This window comes from Microtus pennsylvanicus, chromosome X, assembly GCF_037038515.1.
Source record: "Microtus pennsylvanicus isolate mMicPen1 chromosome X, mMicPen1.hap1, whole genome shotgun sequence".
NCBI classification, from domain to species: domain Eukaryota; kingdom Metazoa; phylum Chordata; class Mammalia; order Rodentia; family Cricetidae; genus Microtus; species Microtus pennsylvanicus.
Genome location: NC_134601.1, coordinates 48030406 through 48051894, shown reverse-complemented (window position 1 = coordinate 48051894; position 21489 = coordinate 48030406).

Here is a 21489-nt window from a genome sequence, read left to right as displayed (position 1 = left end):
AAAGCAGTCAGACAGATGCCATGTAGCTGCCAAAGGAGAAAGTCTCCAGAGCCTTACCGATTAAACCACAGTCTCATGACAATACATAGATTAATAGAAATGGATTAATTTAAGATATAAGAGCTAGCTACAGATATGCTTGATCCATTGGCTGAAATAGTAATGTAATTCATAAAGTTTTGTGAGATTATTCAGTCTGGGTGGCTCAGAATTGAAAATGCAGTCTCTGTTTTGACTCACCTTCAACTTTATGGCATTTTTATTAATTTTTATTGTATATATTGTTGTAAGGAGACCACTTGTTTGTTTCCCAGCCACCCAGATGCCCAAAATAATCACATAGATACTGTATTAGTTAAATCACTGCTTGGCCCATTAGCTCTAGTTTCTTATTGGCTAACTCTTACATATTAATTTAAGCCATTTCGATTAATCTATGTATGTGGCTTACTGGCTCAAGTTCCAGCATCCATATCCTGAAGGACTTCTTCTGACTTCACCCATCTTTCTCCCAGCATTGTGTTTAGTTTTTCATGCCTAACTCTGTTACTCTGTAGTTCTTCTATAGGCTCAATGCAGTTTCTTTATTAACCAATGATATTCACAGAATACAGAGGGGAATCCCACGTCGATATATTTTACATATGTATTCTTAACCTCTTCAACCTATAGTTTCAAAGACTCAATATAGGCATCTGAAGCTACTTTGAGTTTGTGATTGCAATGATTATGTCTTGATCAGAAGATGATTTTTCATAACCCTGATACATATCTTCTGATTTTTACTTTACTTCCTTGTATTCTTCCACAATGTTCCCTGAGCTGTTGAAGGGAAATTGCAAGTGTCTTGTTTAGAGATGAAAAATTATTTGTATCTTCAACAACTTTTGCCACCCAGCCTTTATGCGTTATCTGCCACTCATTGGAAAGAAAGGCTTCTCTGATTAAGGCTTATATTTAAACTTATATATTGTTATAAACATAAGTATTCAACTTGAGAATATGCCAATTTCAGTTCTATGACAAAGCCAATGATTTCCCACTATGAATGTTTTTCTAAATTTATAGTACTAGGGATAAACTCTCTCCCAGGACCTGGTCTAAATCAGACATCAGGAGAGCCACTGTTACAGAGGGCTGCATGTCTTTCCTAGTAAATTTGTCTTATGGATCATAGTCTTCACATTTGGGCAAGACCGCTGGTGTTTTCTCTATTCCAATGATCTTTATACTAGCTAGTTTTAAGTGTCAAATTGACACAAGTTAGAGTCATCAGAGGCAGGAGCCTCAGCTGATGAAATGCTTCAGTGAGATCCAGGTACATGGTATTTTTAGTCATCAGTGGGGTAGGTCTAAGCCCATGGTGGATAGCACCTTCCCTGTACTGCTGGTCCTCTGTTCTATATGAAGGTGGACTAACCAAACCATAAGAAGCAAACCAGTAAGCAGTACCCCCTACAATGCATCTGCATCTTCTCCTAATTCTGAGATTCTGCCCTGCTTTGAGTTCCTGTCCTAACTTTCTCTCAGTAATGGACAGCAATGCTAATGTCTAAGTCTAGTAAACCCTTTCCTCCCCAACATACACTTTCATTATGGTGTTTCATCACAGCAATAGAAACCCTAACCACAAAATATGTAAAGACTTCTCTGGGACTTTTAAAGTTACCTAGTAGAGAATACGTTTCTAGTTCTTTTCTAATTCAATATCCTTAAGACTTTCTTGTATATAATTTTATTTTTAAACCTAATTACAAGACAGTGAGTTGCCATAATATACTTTTATATTCCTTCATTTTGGTTGACTCTACTTATCACTATTCTCTATTTTGGATGACTCTACTTCTCACTACACTATACTCTCTACTACCTCTCCAAATATCTAGGTAAAATTTCCCAACTTCAGTATTCTTCCTCTCTATTTTCATATTCCATATGTTATGCTCTTTCATGTACCTTAATGCATATCCTCTTTATAGTTTTCAGGGTTCTTTAAACAGTAGTTGAACAAAAAGATAGAGTTCCGATGTTTGAATCTGCATATGAAAGAAGTGGGTCATTTATTTCTCTATATTTATATTACTTCAGGAAATATATGCTTTTCCTATTCCATTCATTTATTCAAAATTTTTCTTTTTCTTTACATCTTAAACAAGTTCATGCTCCTATTATCTCACTGTCACTCAATGGAGATCTATATCAGTTCTATATACTACCTATAGTAAATAATGATGCTAAACATGATACGTATTGCTTATAGTTTTAAATGTCTGTTCTATATACTAACTATAGTGCATAATGATGCTCAACAGGATATGTATTACTTATAGTTTTGAATGTGGACACTAGGAATGAAGAGACTCCTATCTGAGACTCAAGAATGCATATTTAAAGTGTTTTCCAAAGTTTCCAAACTTGTTAGCATTTCATTTAATTTTGTCACTGCCTTTTGCCTTTATTTTAATTCCTGTTTCCTACATACACAGTCCTAAGTTTAGTGTCTTGAATATTTCAGAGTTCCTGGATAATTTGTTAATATGCATTATAATTTAAACATATCTGAATAGTCTCAATGTTGCCCTCCATTTTTTTCCTGTTTAGGTATGTACCCCATTTTTTATCTATCTATTTATTTATTTATTAAAAATTTCTGTCTGCTCCCATTCCATCATTTCCCTCCCACTGCCCTCACTCCCCCTCCCTCTCCATTCCTAAGTGAAATTAGGGTACCCTGCCCTGTGGGAAGTCCAAGGCCCTCCCTCCTCCATCCAGGTCTAGGAAGGTGAGCATCCAAACAGACGAGGACCCCAAAAGCCAGTACATGCAGTAGAATCAAAATCCAGTGTCATTATTATTGTTTGCTCAGTCTGCCCTCATTGTATGTACTCACTCACAAGTGGATTCTAGCCATAAACAAAGGACATTGAGCCTATAGTTTGTGATCCTAGAGAAGCTAAATGAGAAGGTGAACCCAAAGAAAAACATACATTTATCCTCCTGGATATTAAAAGTAGACAAGATTGCTGGGCAAAAATTGGGAGCATGGGGGTGGGGATGAGGGGAAGGGGATATGGGGAGAGAGAAGGGAGAAGAGGAGGACTTGGGAGAACTTGGGGGAATGGGATGGTTCAGACGGAGGAAGGGTAGATATGGGAGCAGGGAAGAAGATATCTTAACTAAGGGAGCCATTTTAGGGTTGGCAAGAGACTTGGCTCTAGAGCGGTTCCCAGGTGTCCAAGGGGATTTCCCCAGCTAGGTCCTTGGCAGCTGAGGAGAGGGTACCTGAACTGGCCTTCTCCCATAGCCACGCTGACGAATATCTTGTATATATCACCATAGAACCTTCATCTGGTGCTGGATGGAGATGGAGACAGAGACCCACATTAGAGCACTGGACTGAGCTCCTAAGGCCCAGATGAAGAGCAGAAGGATAAAGAACATGAGCAAGGAAGTCAGGGCTGTGAGGGGTGCATCCACCCACGGAGACAGTGTGACTGATCTAATGGGAGCTCACCAAGACCAGCTGGACTGACCTCCATTCTTGAAAAGTGCTCCTCTATTTGATCTTGTCTGTTCATGCTTTCAGCACCTTTTTTATTTCTAAAACTTTTGATTTTCTGTAGTCTACTACCTCAATTTTTTTTGCTTAAATTTTCCTTCATATTTTTTAAATCTCTTTGTCAAATTGTGGATTATTGTTTATAGACTTAGAATTTTTTCCACATCCAGGACTTTCTTTCTTAATTTATATACTTATTTGGGTGCTCTACATTGTCATTTATTCTTTTGAAGATAATAACTCTGAATTCTTCCACATTTCAAAGTTTTTCATTTCTGTTGTTGATTTGTTGTGAAACAATGAAGCTTTTTAGTATATTATTACCTCATTCTTTATATTTCTATATTTTATTTGGTACATATGTTGTGATGACTTATTTTCCAATGTTAATTTTAATATTTTTCTCAGTCATGTTTATTTTGTTTTATGCACATCCTCATGGTGATCATTTGTCACTTGGAATTATGTTTCCTTCTGTTATTTTGATGAAAAAATTTGGCTGGAATTCCAGCAATAATTTTTCAGTAGGAGGTTTCACTTGTAACATGTTAAGGTTCTGATATAGAGTACTAGCTAGGACGAATGTAGTTTATAAATCTTTTCAAGATAAGGGTTTCAATACATATATGGTGACATGGAGAAAGAAGAAAAGAGAGAAATCTTATGAGAAGGAAAGTATATTGGTAAGAAATGGGAGAGATAGTAAAAGGTGTTGAAGAGGCAGTTTTGTATGAAAGAATGAAATTTTTGTCATTGTAAAAGGAGAAGGGGCTATCATGAAAGTCTTCTCTAATGAAATAGAACCTAAATCAGTGTATTAAACCGAAAATGTAAATAAAATTTAAATTACAGTACAAAGAAAAATTAACATATACAGAACATGAAATAGAAGAAAATATACCTTTGCTTGGTGCTTTCCCTTTATTAGAACAATATGGCTTCTCCTTTCTCTTAGAACAGCATTATATCATGCTTTAAAGGTATTGTGAAGACTGCCACTCTTAGTTATTCATGTGAGTTAGTTAAGGGTCTTCTGTGAAAATAGATAATTTTCTAACAGAAATCCCTGGCCTGAAACCCACCACTTTGCCGTCAAGTTATAATTTTGATCCAGATGAATTAGAAACTGACATTTCTTCATATAGGGCCTTCTGTGAATTAGTCCCTGAAGAAGTATGTAAAGCTCACTAACTCAAAATCTTGTGCTGAGTTTTAAATCTCACGTTAAAATTCTCCATTTACCTCATTGGTGACAATAATGGAGTGTGAGGGAACTATTTTATTTTCTGGCTGGGTGACTCAGGTTCAGTTTCTGTCACACTTCTAATGATCATGTCTGCTTCACAGTATCTTCTCTGCAAGTTTGCTTTCTTTTTTAAAACAGCACTATGCAGCCCTAGCTGACCTGGAACTCACAATAAAAATTAGACTGTCCTGGAACTTACTGAGATCTATCTGTCTCTGCCTCCCACTGACTAGAATTAAAAGTGTTAGCCACCAAACACAACCTCAAAGTAAGATAAGTATTATAGGATCAAAATGAAAATGAGGAAGAAATAAAGGGCAACTGAAGGGTCAGCTAGCTAACCAACCAATAGCCAGCCAGACATGGAGGAAGCAGTCAAGTAGGAAATCCAGAATGAAAGAAAGGTGAAAATCCCAAGGGAAAATGCAGATTAATAGAAATAGGTTAATGTTACTTTAAAAGCTAGACAGAACAAGTCTAAACTAAGGCCAAGCATTCATAACTAATAAGAAGTCCCCATCTCATAATTTAAGGACTCACAGTCAGAGAAATTCTGCTATTGACACTAGTCTAGGTGACAACAATCCAGTGAAAGGCAACACTTACAAGAATAATGGCAATCACAAATTGTACCTAATGGGTTTAAAGGAGGAGGGGGGCCAATAAAATTTGGAAGATAAAGATGTGAGGTATCTCAGAATAGTTTTAGGAGTGGTAAATATCCTCAAAATAAAGTATAAAATTCTCAAAGGATTTTTAAAATATTGTTTTAAGAACTCATAAATCATTCAAAATTAAAGATAAAAGCGAAATGAGTAGATGAAAATTCAGTAAAAATGAAAGATGACTTCAAATTAGAAATCATATACCCTAGGGACTAAGAGAGCCTGGAAAAAATCAAAAGATAACAAAAAGAAAGAATGTCAAACTGAACATAAACAAAATTTCAAAAATAAGAAATGAACAGAAATTTATGTGAAAAAATTCACTTTTGAAATAAAATAAAGAGAAATAGAAAACCTTAAACAGATTAACAAAGAAAAATAAAATATAAATATTTTAAAAATCAGAATAGAAAATAACATAACAGTTTTTAATGAAATATAAACAAAATATAACAGATTGTCTATAATCAATTATATTCCAACAACCTTGATTACCTAGATTAAATGAAAAGATTGTTTTGAAAATAAAAGTAAACATTGATCACCTAGATTAAATAAAAAAACTGTTTTTAAAATTAAACAGTATATTTTAAATGAAAAGTTTTGACATAACTAGTAGAAAGATTGAACTGAAAATTATCACTACACCATTGCCTCTTCAAAACGCTAGGAAAATATAGCTTTTCAGCCAATTCATTTTGTTAATTGGCATTAATGTCATTTAAATTTGTTAATTTATTGTTAATTTAAATGATGTATCAAGTATTATTCTTTTGCCAAAGATGCAAGAATATATTGGTTTTGAAAAAAGACATAAAATACATATCATTAATAATTTTACCAAAATACTATACCATAACTAAAGAATAATAATGGACTAAAATAATTACATACTGCATAATAGTATGGAACACATTAATGATTAAATTTCACAAAATACATCACTCTGATAGAAGATAAAAAGAAGAGAAATATAAAATGTCATTGTGTAAAATAAATGGAAGAAACTGAAATTCCTGATTTCAGTATCTTTTAATAAAATATTTTCAAGAATTTCTCATGAAAAAAGAGGAAGAAGGAATGTAGAAGCCAGAGGATTTGAGGATGCCAAAAGACCATGACCCACAGGGCTCATAGGGGCTCAGATACTAAAGGAGCAATGATTGAACTTACAGAAGTATGTAATAGGTCTTCTGAATGTTTGTTGTGATTATTAGATTTGTGCTTTTGTGAAACTCCTAATTTTGGGAGTGCAGGAATCTGTGCCTCTTTTACCTTCTCTTATGGAGCCTCTTCTAGCTACTGAATATCCTCATTTAGCCATGATATGAGAGTTTGTGCCTATTCTTACTGTAACTAGTAATGCAAAGTTTGGGTAACATTCCTGAAAGGCATGCTCTTTTCAGTAGGGAGATAGAAAACACCAAATCTGGGGAAGAATTGAGGTGAGGCTGAGGAGGAATTGACAGAGGGAAGGAAGGCCTTGGCTGGGGTGTCATATATAAAAGAATAAATAAAAAGAAAATAGATAAATCATATTTTTAAAAAGCTACTTCTTCAATATAATAAAGGCTATAGTGATGAGGCAAACAGGCCTGCTTTTCATCCCACCCAGATCCTGGACAGCTAGCTTAACCCCGGAAATAATAACACAAAAACTGTATTCATTTAAATACAGCCTGGCCCATTAATTCTAACCTATTATTGGCTAGCTCTTACATATTGATTCAACCCATTTCTAATAATCTGTATCTTCACTTGACTGTGGCTTACTGGGATGAGTCTAACATGCATTTGTCTTGGAGAAAAGAGCCATGGTATCTGCCACACTGCCTTCTACCCAGCATTCTGTTTGGTCTACTTTGTCTATGACTTGGGAAGGTAATTTGTCTATCTGTTGCTTTCATTGGTTAATTAATAAAGAAATGGCTTGGTCTGATAGGTCAGAATATAGGTGAGTGGAGTAGACAGAACAGAATGCTGGGAAGAAAGGAAATGAGGTCAGACGCCATGGGGCCAGCTGCCAAGGCAAATATGCTGAATCTTCCCCAGTAACCCACCACCTCGTGGTGCTACACAGATTATTAAAAATGGGTTAATCAAGATGTGGCCGGTAGCTAAGCCACAAGGCTGGAATCTCAGAAAGATAAGGAATGGGGTGGATCCAGCCGGCAAAGCCACTGCTTTAGTCCTACTGATATTGCTTGGTAAATTAAAGACTCATGTGTTCATAAAAAGAAAGATATTCGGTAAAAGAAAGATTCAAAGTCGAAGAAAATGTCTAAGTGTTTTAGAGTGTGTTAAAAATATATGTAGGCTAAAGGTTAAAGTTCTTAAAGTTAAAAAAAGGAGAGAGTAGTTGGGTGTGGTGGTACACACCTTTAATACCAACACTTGGGAGGCAGAGGTAGATTGACCTCTGTGACTTCAAGGTGTGGCAGGACACACTTTTAATCCCAATGCCTGGGAGGCAGAGACAGAGGAATCTCTGATAGTACAAGGACAGCCTGATCTACAGAGTTATTCCAGGACAAAGATATACAAAGAGCCTGTCTCAAAAAGTAAAAATAAATGAATTGGAGGTTAAAATAAATCTGCACAAATATGGAAAATACACAGAGAATCTTGATACTGTATGCTATTATGCTCTCTTTGAATTGTTTGAATGCTGAGGAAGGTGCAACAGCTGCTAAAACATATTTGTTTATAAATGCTGCTGAACTAATCCAAGATAGATATTTTGAAAATACCTTGACTTCAAAATTTGGACCTAAGGTTGCGATGCTTTGGAAAAATCTTTCTTTTGTTTTTACAGAGGATGAGACCCTGTGGATTGCTTCTATCCCAATATGGTATCACGGACCACATCCTCCTGAAAAGTTGCTGTGAACACCCTCAAGAAATAACTTTGCTGAACTGCTGATTGAGATGAATCTAGCACACAGTTTATACCATGAAAGACCTGAATAACAGCACCCCCGTTAAGCATGAAGCAGTTTGGAGAGAAATAACTATGTCCACATTCCCAAATATTGTTTATAAATTTTTTTTTACATTTAAAGGGGGGTATGATATAGATATGAATAATTTGCATTGGTATGGATTTTAAGGTCAATTTTGTTATATGTATATGTATTTCTGATCTTAAGGCATTGTGATTATGTAGTTCATATAAAGATGTAATGTATATAGGTTGTTAATGGATAATAATCAATAATCAAGCTTGTAGTCATGTTAGATTTTCTAGGTATATAGAGATATATTTCAGTTAAATAGGCCTTCATATCTTTCAAAGACTACAGAATATGGCATTTTAAATGTATTAATAACTTAGGGCTGTTTATGACAATGAGACACATCTGCTCCTGGCAGCACCAGCTACTTGAAGAGGAAGATGGGCATTGAAGAGGCTCCTTATGGAGTTTGATAGCCATTTGGGCAAGAAACTGTTCTTGCCTGGACTGTTGCATAAACTGGACACAAAGAACCTGCAGAAAGAGGACTGCTGAACTTGCCTAAAGGAGAGATGATTCTTTGGGGTTGCTGACTCATGAAAGAGTTTGCAAGACATTCTGAAGGATACAGCAGATAGTGACTGAACTGCCTTTGAAATTTCCTGCTTCATGGAAAAAGTCTGCTGGATACTATGGGCTTGTAGGCCGAAGATAGATGCTCCAACCGCACAGAGGAACTTTGGGTGACTGTGCAGGCAGCAAGATGTCTCTGTCATTTCTAAAGTTTGGAAGTTGCTTATTTCTTGTTTGCTTAGGTAATATTGTATTCTTCTGGAGTCTTTGATGTAGCTGAGAAATAGATAGATAGTTATAGTTTTCCTTAGTTATGATAAAGATAAAATAGATATAAATATTGCTACTGTAATTCTTGCTTAATAATTGTTTTGTTATATGTAATTTTACTATGTTAAAGTGAAAGCCTTTACTTTTTGCTTAAACAGAAAAAAAGGGGAAATGATGTGGGAAGGCCATTTGTCTATCTGTTGCTTTCATTGGTTAATTAATAAAGAAACGGCTTGGCCTGATAGGTCAGAACAAAAGTGGGTGGAGTAGACAGAACAGAATGCTGGGAAGAAGGGAAGTGAGGTCAGACGCCATGGAGCCAGCAGCCAAGTCAGACATGCTGAATCTTCCCCAGTAAGCCACCACCTCGTGGTGCTACACAGATTATTAGAAATGGGTTAATCAAGATGTGAGAATTAGCTAATAAGAGGATAGAACTAACAGGCCAGGCAGTGTTTAAATGAATACAATTTGTGTGTTGTTATTTTGGGGCATAAGCTAGCCAGGCGGCTAGGAGCTGGGCAGCAGAAAAGCGGCCCACAGCTCCTTCTACAAGCCTATCTAAGCTGCTGTCCTATCAAAAGGCCAAGGCAGTTCCTTTACTTGACCAATGAAAGTAACATACAGACAGAAGGCCCTCCTACTCTAAAAGGCCATTTCATCTTTTATGAATATTAATGATAAAAGTGGGAAAAAAAGTTTTAAGAAAGTAAATATATCTTGAAGGGCATATTTATACTCTGACATATTACTTTTAAAAGGAGACCAGAAAGTGACGTTTTTATCTACTCCAATGAGAAATTAAGAGAAAAAAGAATTTGAAAAGCAATACAATCCTTTACCAGACACTGAATCTGTTAATACACTGATTGTGACCTTCCATGGCTTTAGATTGGAATTCATATCCATTGTTTATGATTCATCTAATTTTATGGCATTTTGTTTTACTGTAGAATGAAACTCTGATTAGGCACTAAGTCATCTACAGATGATTTTCAATATTATGTTATTTAGACTTACTATTTTTCACTTTCCATTAGTACACAAAAATAAGCCTTCAGTAGAAATTATAGACATAGTTTTAAGTTTTAGTTTTGGGCAAAGCAATGACATGTAGAATGATAGGCTACCATGATGCTGGACAGTATCAGTGAGTCCTAACACTCTTGTCATTTATTGATGGTCTTGTGATTAGTGCATGCCCAACCCAAGTAATTGTGTTTTAGTATACTGCCTCAAGAATTCTCTTTTAGTCAGTCTTGAACCTTTCACGATGAGTAAATAAGTTCAATTCTGTTTTTCACTTGATGCAATATAACTTACATTGAACATTCATTACTTCATTTGCAATAAACCATGTATTAATATGATTTTTATCTAACAATAGCATGAGGATTCAGAATCTCCTCAAGGTTGACCAGATACATGTTAGATGATAGAGAGAAAATATGATAACAACTCACTGTTTGAAATCTATCATTTTTACATAGGAAAAATAGGATATGGTGATATTGTTCAATTTATTAACATTTTTAAAATATTTCAATGTTTTCTATTTAGTCATCATGTAGTAATACTCTGATTAAATGTTATCTTTTAAACGTGTTATTTTATTTTGGACAATTTCCTTAAACTCATTGTGCTATTAATTTATGAAACTAATGATAATACCTCATTTCTAAGACTCTACAAATTGTATAACATAAATTATTTCCATTAAATCACTTTGTTTCACATAGTTAGGGCCATGTAAGTGTTTCTGTTAAATTCTGAATGTCACAAAACAGATATTTTCCACTTTGATATCAAAAGCTATAAAAAGAACCTTTATAAAGCTAATATCAAGTTTTTGAATGTTGATTTATTCCTACTTACTCTGAAGAAAGCAGAAAAAATAAGATTATGTTTATATTCTTAAAGGTGTTATATAAACTTTAATGTTGATAAATATCTGTCCTTGAGAGCCCAGTGAAATACCCCATCTTTTTTGTTTATTCATATAAGAATGAATGTTAAACATAGGCATACTTTTGTGGAGTACATGAAGATTACTGACATAATTATAAATTCTGTAATAATTATTTATGGTAGTGCATGTTAGTAAGATATGCTGAAGAGACAATCAGAAGACATTCAGAATTTTTTGAATTTATTTTGTTTATTTATTTATTTTATTAAAAATTTCCACGTCCTCCCCACCTCCCATTTCCTTCCTCCTCCCCACACTACCCTCCCCCTCCATCTCCAGTCCAAAGAGCAGTTAGGGTTAACTGCCCTGTGGGAAGTCCGAAGTCCTCCCCCCTCAGTCCAGGTCTAGGAAGGTAAGCATCCAAACAGGCTAGGCTCCCATAAAGCCAGTACATGCAGTAGGATCAAAATCCAGTTTCATTGTCCTTGGCTTCTCAGCAGCCCTCATTGCCCACCATGTTCAGAGAGTCCGGTTTTATCCCGTGCTTTTTCAGTCCCAGTCCAGCTGGCCTTGGTGAGCTCCCATTAGATCAGCCCCACCGTCTCAGTGGGTGAATCACCCAGAGAGCTGGCTCAGAGGTTGAAGCATCACCCGAGGTCCCAAGTGTGATTCCAGTCTGTGTGTGTCTGTGTGTCTGTGTGTGTGTGTGTGTGAATGTGTCCCTGTGTGTCTGTGTGTGAATGTGTCCTTGTGTGTCTGTGTGTGAATGTAGACACACATGCATAATTAATCGGGAAAAAAAGACATTCAGAATTTTGAGGACAGCCTAGGGTACATATTCCTAAGCACTTTGAAGCTGACACTTAACATATCCCTTTTTAGCCCATCCCCATTCTTTGTGTCAGACACTGACCTGCAGAAACACTTTCTATAAGGAACCCCCAATGGATAGACAGGGAAAACAATTAGAAGATTTCTATTGTCCTGTCTGCCCTTCATTCCAGTCTTTCCATAATTATGCTTAGTACTATAGCACTCTGCCTACAAGAAAAAATCCTCCTACTAAGTACATGCTCGGTGGGGATTCCACCTTTTGCTGTAGACTCCAGTTTTTCTAGCTCTTCCCTGTGGCTCTACTCAATATTCCTTCTAGCCCATCTTTGTTCTTTTAGGAAATGTACCACACATAGGAAAACTCTCTACCATGGACTGCATGTCTATCATATATGCCTAGGATCCACAATTAGCAAGAGCCAACAAAAAATGGAACCCAACAAAGACACAATCAGGGATCAATCACCTAAAACATCACAACTTCAAATGTCTAGGTATCAGAACAACAGAGAACCATGAAGAGCCTAGACAATGTGCCCAATCCAGAAGACATTAAGCAAATTAGAATAAACCAATTGCATTTTTCAGGTCCTGAGAAATGTAATATAGCTGAAACACAAGACACAGACTTTAAAGTAACAATTGTGAATATTCTTAATATCCTTAAAAGAAGATATGAATAAATTCCTCAATGAAGACCATGGAAAATTTGACAAGAATTTAATGGAATAATAAAAGCATATTAAAATAGAAAAGTAAAAATATAATCACTAAAGAAAACTAAAACTGAAATAAAATCTTAGAAAGTTAAGCAAAAACCTCAGTTATAAGCCTCACTAACAGATTAATAAATATTGAAGAGAGATCTCCACCCCCAAAAACCTCAGTGGAACTCTGAATCACAGCCTGCTATTACACATAGAGGACCAAGAGGTGAGTGACCACTCACCAAGTGGCACTTCCCACTCTCTAGGTCTTCCACACCAGCACAAAACTCCATGCTGCTTCACCACCTGCCTCAGCTGCTCAAACCAGTTAGCGGGCTAGTTTCCTGCAGGTAGACTGCTCCAACACACCCATCGCATCAGGTGTACCCTACAAGATGCAAGTCCCACTCTGCCTCCAAACCCACCTACCCAACCCCCCTCCGGCACAACCTCAATGGAACTCTGAAACACAGACTACTACTACACAGAAAGGATCAAGAAAGGAATGGCCACATTCTCTAGGCCCTCAAAACGTAGACAAAATCCCAGGCCACCCCTTCACCTGCCTCAACTTCTCTAGCTAACAAGCAGATGAAGTTCCTGCAGATAGACTGCTCCAACATTCTCAGCCCATCCACTGAACTCAGTAAGCTACAAGTAACACTCCACTCCTAAACTCTACTATCACCCCACACCCACAACCTCAGAGGAGCACTGAAACACAACCTGCAACTACACAAAAGGGATCAAGGAAGAGGACTAAGAGAAAGGACCATGAGAGGAACTCAACCTCCTTAGCGATCAGGGAAATGCAAATCAAAACAACTTTGAGATACCATCTTACACCTGACAGAATGGCTAAAATAGAAAGCACCAATGTTAGCCTTTTCTGGAGAGGATGTGGAGTAAGGGGTACACTCATCCATTGCTGGTGGGAATGCAAACTTTTGCAACCACTATGGAAAGCAGTGTGGCAGTTTCTCAGGAAATTTGGGATCAACCTACCCCAGGACCCAGCAATACAACTCTTGGGAATATACCCAAGAGATATCTTATCATACTACAAAAGTATTTGTTCAACTATGTTCATGGCAGCATTATTTGTAATAGACATAACCTGAAAATGACCTAGATGCCCTTCTACGGAAGAATGGATGAAGAAAGTGTGGAATATATACATATTAGAGTACTACTCAGCGGTAAAATACAATGACTTCTTGAATTTTGCATGCAAATGGATGGAAATAAAAAATACTATCCTGAATGAGGTAACCCAGACACCAAAAGATGAACATGGGATGTACTCACTCATAATTGGTTTTTAGCTATAAATATAGGACATTGGACCTATAATTCACGATCCTAGAGAAGCTAAATAAGAAGGTGAACCCAAAGAAAAACATACAGTTATCCTCCTGGATATTGGAAGTAGACAAGATTGCTGGGCAAAAATTTGGGAACTGGGGGGTGGGGTGGGATGGGGGAAAGGGGAGAGAAAAGTGAGAAGGGGAGGAAAGGGAGAACTTGGGGGAATGGGATGGTTGGGATAATCGAAGGATGGATATGGGAGCAGGGAAGTATGTATCTTAATCAAGGGATCCATTTTAGGGTTGGCAAGAGCCTTCACTCTAGAGGAGTTTCCAGGGGTCCAGAGAGATGTATCCAACTAGGTTCTTGGGCAGCTGAGGAGAGAGAGCCTGAAATGGCCCGATCCTATAGCCATACTAACGAATATCTTGCATACCACCATAGAACCTTCATCTGGCGATGGATGGAGATAGAGACAGAGTCCCACACTGGAGCAATGGACTGAGTTCCCAAGGTCCAAATGAGGAACAGAAGGACGGAGAACATGAGCAAGGAAGTCAATACCCCAAGGGGGGCACCCACCCATTGAGACTGTGGGGGTGATCTATTAGGAGATCACCAAGGCCAGCTGGACTGTGACTGAAAATGCATGGGATAGAACCGGACTCTCTGAATATGGTGGACAATGAGGGCTGCTGAGAAGCCAAGCACAATGACACTGCGCTTTTACCCTACTGCATGTACTGGCTTTGTGGGAGCCTAGCTGGTTTGGATGCTCCCCTTCCTAGACCTGGTTGGAGGGGTGAGGACCTTGGACTGCCCACAGGGCAGGGAACCCTGACTGCTCTTTGGACTGGAGAGGGAGGGGGAGGAAAGTGGGGCATGGGGAGTGGGGGGAGGGGGAGGGAATAGGGAGGCGGGGAGGAGGCAGAAATTTTTAATAAAAAATTTTTTAAAAAATGGAGGCAAAGACAAACAAAAAATGGAGGAACTTAATAAATGTCTCAAAGAATGTCCCCTCAAAGAAAAGCAATGAAACAAACAGTTAAATTTGAAGAGTGAAATAGAGGCAATAAAGAAAACACAAACTGAGGGAATTCTGGTTATGGAAAATCTGGAAAAATGAACAGGAACTACAGAGACAAGAATAACCAAAAGACTTCAAGAGATAGAAAAGAGAATCTCAGGTGTTGAAGGTACTATAAGGGAAATAAATTCATTGGTCAAAGTAAACATTAAATCCAACAAATTATTAACACAAAACATCCAGAAAATCTAGGACACCATGAAAAGACCAAACCTAAGAATAATAGGGATAGTAGAAGGAGAAAAAGTCACAGAAAATATATTCAAGAAAATCATAGAAGAAAACTTTCCCAACCTAAAGAGGGATATCCCTATGAAGGTACAAGAAGCTTACAGAACACCAAATGACCTGGACCAAAAAAGTCCCTTTAGGATATAATAATCAAAATACAAAACATAGAGAATAAAGGAAGACTAGTAGGAGCTGCAAAGGAAAAGGGTGAAGTAACATATAAAGGCAGACCTACCAGAATTATATCCAACTTCTCAATGGAATCTATGAAAACCAGAATATCCTGGATATATGTCATGCAGACACTAAGAGACCACAGAAGCAAGCCAGAGAAATATACCCAGCAAAGTTTTTAACCACCATCAATGGAGAAAACAAGATATCCTATGACAAAACCAGAGTTAAACAATACCTCTCCACAAATCCAGCCCTACTGCAAGTACTAAATTGAAAACTCCAACCCAAGGAAGCTAGCTGCACCCACAAAAACACAGGCAACAGATAACCTCATATCAGCAAACTCCAAAGAAGGGAAACATATAAATACTACCACCAAGAAGTAACAGGAATTAACAATCACTGGTCATTAATGTCTGTTAAAATCAATGGACTCGATTCACCTATAAAATGACACAGACTAAAAGTATGGATATAAAAGCAGGTTCCAGCCTTATGCTGTATACAAGAAGCACACCTCAACCTCAAAAATTGACATTACCTCAGAGTAAAGGGTTGGGAAAAGATTTTATAATCAAATGGACATAAGAAATCAAAGGGTGTAGCTATACTAATATCTAACAAAATACACTTTAAACTAAAATCAATCAGAAGAGATAAAGACACTTTATACTCATAAGAGGAACAACTTATCAAGATGAAGTCTCATTCCTGAACATCTATGCACTAAATACAAGAGTACCCACATATATAAAAGAAACATCGCTAAAGCTTAAATTACACATCAAGCCATACACAGTAATAATAGAAATTTCAACAACCCACTGTCCCCAATAAACAGGTCAGTCAGACAGTAACTTAATAGAGAAACAAGAGAATTAAGAGATTTCATGAATCAAATGTACTTAACAGACATCTACTGAACATTCCACCCAAACAAAAAGAATATACCTTCTTTTTCAGCTCCTCATGAAACCTTCTCTAAAACTGACCACATACTTAGTAACAAAGCAAACCTCAACAGATAGAAAAAATTGGAGTAACCCCCTGTATCTTATCAGATCACGATGGTCTAAAGTTAGAATTTAACAACAACACTAATTGCAGAAAGCCTCCAAACTCATGGAAATTGAACAGTGATCAATTGAACTACCCCTGTGTTAAAAATTAAAGAAAGAAATTAAAGACTTCCTAGAATTCAACAAAATTGAAGGGACAATGTACCAAAATTTATGGGACACTATGAAATCAGTGCTAAGAGGAAAGTTTATAACACTAAGTGCCTATATACAGAAAGTGGAAAAAACTCTAACTAGTGACTTAACAGCACACCTGAACACTACAGAACAAAAAGAAGCAGACTCTCTCCAGAGGAACGGATGACAGGAAATAATCAAACTGAGGGCTGAAATCAATAAAATAGAAACAAATAAAACAGTACAAAGAATCAATGAAACAAAGAGCTGGTTCTTTGAGAAAATCCACAAGATAAGCAAATCTTTATCCAAACTAATCAAAAGGCAGAGAAAGAACATCCAAATTAACAAAATCATAATTGAAAATGGGAACATAACTGTCAACACAGAGGAAATCCAGAGAACCATTAGGTCGTATTACAAAACCCTGTACTCCACAAAATTGGAAAAAGTAAAAGAAATGGACAATTTTCTGGATATGTATGACATACCAAAATTAAATCAAGACCAGGTGAGCAATTTAAGTAGACCTATAACCTCCAAGGAAACAGAAGCAGTCATCAAAAGTGTCCTCACCAAAAAAAAGTCCAGGACTGAATGGTTTCTATAAGAACTTCAAAGAAGAGCTAATATTTATACTCCTCAAAGTGTTCCACATAATGGAAACAGAAAGAACATTGTCAAACTCTTTTTATGAGGATACAGTTACCCTGATACTGAAACCACATGAAGACTCAACCAAGAAAGAGTATTACAGACCAATCTCACCAACAAACAAACATGCAAAAATACTAAAGAAAATACTGGCAAACTGAATCCAAGAACAAATCAAAATATCATCCAACATCAAGTCTGCTTCATCCTGGAGATGATGGGATGATTCAATATACAAAAAGCTATCAATGTAATCCACCATATAAATAAAGTGAAAGAAAAAAACATATGATTATCTCATTAGATTGTGAAAAAGCATTTGACAATATCCAACACCCCTTCAGGATAAAGGCCTTGGAGAGAGCAAGTATATAAAGATCTACCTAAACATAGTAAAGACAAAATACAACAAGTCAAAAGTCAACATCAAACTAGAGAGAAACTCAAAGTGATCCCATGAAAAGAAAGAACGAGACAAGACTGTCCACTCTCTCCATATCTATTCAACATAGTTCTTGAAGTTCTAGCTAGAGCAATAAGACAACAAAAGGAAATCAAGAGGATACAAATTGCAAAGGAAGAAGTCAAACTCTCCCTATTTGCTGATGATAAGATTGTAGGCATAAGTGATTCCAAAAACTCTACCAGAGAACTCCTACGACTGATAAATACATTCAGCAATGTGGCAGGATACAAGTTCAACTCAAAAAATCAGTACCTTTCTTATAAACAAATGATAAAAAAAATCCGAGAAAGAAACCAGAGAATTATCACCATTCACAATAGCCACAAATATAAAATATCTTGGGGTAACACTATCCAAGGAAGTGAAAGACCTGAAGACCTGTATGAGAAAATCTTTAAGCCTTTGAAGGAAGAAATTGAAGAAGATACCAGAAGATGGAAAGATCTCCTATGCTGTTGGATAGGTAGGCTCAACATAATGAAAATGGCAATTCTACCAAAAGCAATCTATAGATTCAAAGTAATCCCCATCAAAACCCAAAACAATTCTTCATAGGACTTGAAAAAACAATACTCAATTTCATATGGAGAAACAAAAAACCCAGGATAGTCAAAACAGTCCTGTATAATAAAGGAAGTTCCAGAGGGATTACCATCCCTGACATCAAGCTCTATTAATGAGCTACATTAATGTAAACAGCTTTGTATAGGCATACAAATAGACAGGTTGACTAATGGAATGTAATCAAAACCTGAATATAAATTCACACACTTATGAACAGCTGATTTTTTTTTTTACAAAAACTTCAAAATTATACAATGGAAAAAAATCTTCAACAAATGGTGCTGGCATAACTGAATGTCAACATGTAGAAGAGTGAAAATAGATCCATTTCTATCACCTTGCACAAAACTCAAGTCTAAATGGATTAAAGACTTCAATATAAATCTGAACACACTTAACCTGATAGAAGAGAAAGTGGGAAGTAGCCTTCAATGCTTGGGCACAGAAGACCACTTCCTAAATGTATTACCAGTAGCCCAGACACTGAGAGAAAAATAAATAAATGAGACTTCCTGAAATTGAGAAGCTTCTATAAAGCAAAGGACACAGTGAATAAAACAAAAAGGCAGCCTACTGAATGAAAAAGATATCCTCCAACCCCACAACAGAAAGAGGAGTGATCTTCAAAATAGATAAATAACACAAGAAATTAGACATCAAAATTCTAAATAATCCAATTTAAAATGGGGTATAGAACTAAACAAAGAATTTTCAGCAGAAGAATCTCCAATTGCCAAATACACTTAAGGAAATGTTCAACATCCTTAGCCATCAGGGAAATGCAAATCAAAAGGACACTGAGATACTATCTTATACCACTAAGAGTGGCTAAGATAAAAAACACCAATGATAGCTTATGATGGAGGGGATGTGGAGTAAGTGGAACAATCTTCCTTTGCTGGTGAGAATGAAAACTTGTACAACCACTCTGCAAATAAAGTATGGACGTTTATCAAATGATGGAGGTGGGTCTTGTATCTTATCTGTTGCTTTCATTGGTTAGCTAATAAAGAAAACTGCTTGGCCTGATAGGACAGAAAATTAGGTAGGCGGAGTAGACAGAACAAAATCTTGGGAGAAAGAAGCTGAGTCATGCAGTCGCCATGATTCTTCCACTCCGGACAGATGCAGGTTAAGATCTTTCCTGGTAAGCCACCTTGTGGTGTTACACAGATTATTAGAAATGGGTTAGATCAATATGTAAGAGCTAGCCAATAAGAGGCTGGAACTAATGGGCCAGGCAGTGTTTACAAGAATAAAGTTTCCGTGTAATTATTTCAGGGCATAAGCTAGCCATGCGCGCGGCTGGGTGCCAGGGACGCAGCCCCACCGCTCATATTACAATATTCAGACAATTGTGAATCAACATAACTTAGGACCCAGCAATTCCATTCTTGGGCATATACTCAAAGGATACTCAATCATACTGAAAGGACATTACTTCAGCTATGTTCAAAGCATCATGGTTTTTAATATTTAAAAACTGGAAACAATATAAGTGTCCCCTCAACTGAAGAATGGATAAAGAAAATGAGGTCTATTTACACAATGGAAGACAACTCAGCGATAAAAACAATTATGTCTTGAAATTTGCATGTAAATAGATGGAATTAGAACATCTTGAGTAAGGTAACCCAGATCCAGAAAGATGAACATGGTATGGACTCATTCATAAGTGGATACTAGCTGTAAAACAAAGGATAATGAACCTCTGTCTTGATCCTAGAGAAGCTAAGGAATAAGGTGAACTCTAAGAAAAACATACATAGTTCCACATTGAAAGGGAAATAGATAAAATTGCCTGACAAAATTGGGAGCATTGGGGTGGCAAGACAAGGGTGAATGGAAGAGAAAATGGAGTGGAGAAGGGGAGGGCAGAGGAAAACTTAAGAGAATGGAATAGATGAGATGGAAGAAGGACTGAGATGAGAGCAAGGAAAGTGATATTTTGATTGAGGGAGCCATTATGGGGCTTCCCTAAAAACTGGCATTAGAGAAATTCCCAGGAATTCACAAGGATCATCCCAGCTAAGACCATAAGCAATAGAGGAGAAGGCGCTGAACTGGCCTTGCCCTGTAGTCATATTGACAAATATCTTAAATAAATGAACCTTTATCCAGGAACTGATGAAAACAGAGGCATAGACCTGCTGTGGAGTACTGGGCTGAACTCCGAAAGTTCAGCTGAAGTGTGGGAGGAAAGAGAATATGAGCAAAGAGGTCACGGACATGTAGGGACACCCACTGAAACAGTTTGCCTCCTGAGCTAATGGGAGTTCACCATCTCCAGCCAGACAGGGAAGGAACCAGCATAGAACCAACCAGACTCCGAATATGGGTGACAGTTGTATGGCTGAGGTAGATTGCGGGGCCACAGACAATGGCACCAGGATTTAGCCCTACTGTTTGTACTGGCTTTTTGGGAACGCATTCTCTTTGCATAAAAATACTGCACAGCCTAGATATAGTAAGGAGAGCCTTGGACCTTCCCTAAAGCAATGTGCCTTACCTTCTCTGAGAAGAGAATGGGGGTTGTGGTGAGTGGGGAGTTGTAGGAAATGGAAGGAGTGGAGAGAATAGGAACTGTTATTGATATTAAAATTAAAAAGGATAATTTGTTTTCTTGTTTTCAAAAATAAAATATATTATAAAAAATCCATTCTCTCTACCATAGAAAAAATCTTGAAAAGAGAATTTCACGTCTTGAAGACCATGTGGAAGAAATACACAGCACAGTCAAAGAAAATATGTAATATTAAAAAAAAAACACAAAACATTCAGGAATCTTGACACACTATAAAAATACCAAATTTATGAATAATAGAAATAGAGAATGAAGGAGAAACTCAGCTCTAAGTCAGGCAAATTGTTCATAACAAAGTCATAAAAGAAATTTTCCCTAACCCAAAGGAGGAGATTCTTGTAAATTTACAAAAAGCATACAGAACACAAAATTTACAGGACCAGAAAGAAAAATCCCTTAACACATAATAATTAAAACACTAAATATATAGAATAAAGAAATGATATTGGGAACAGAGAGGAAAAAAATACCAAATCAGATGTAAAGGGAGGGCCATTAGAAAAAT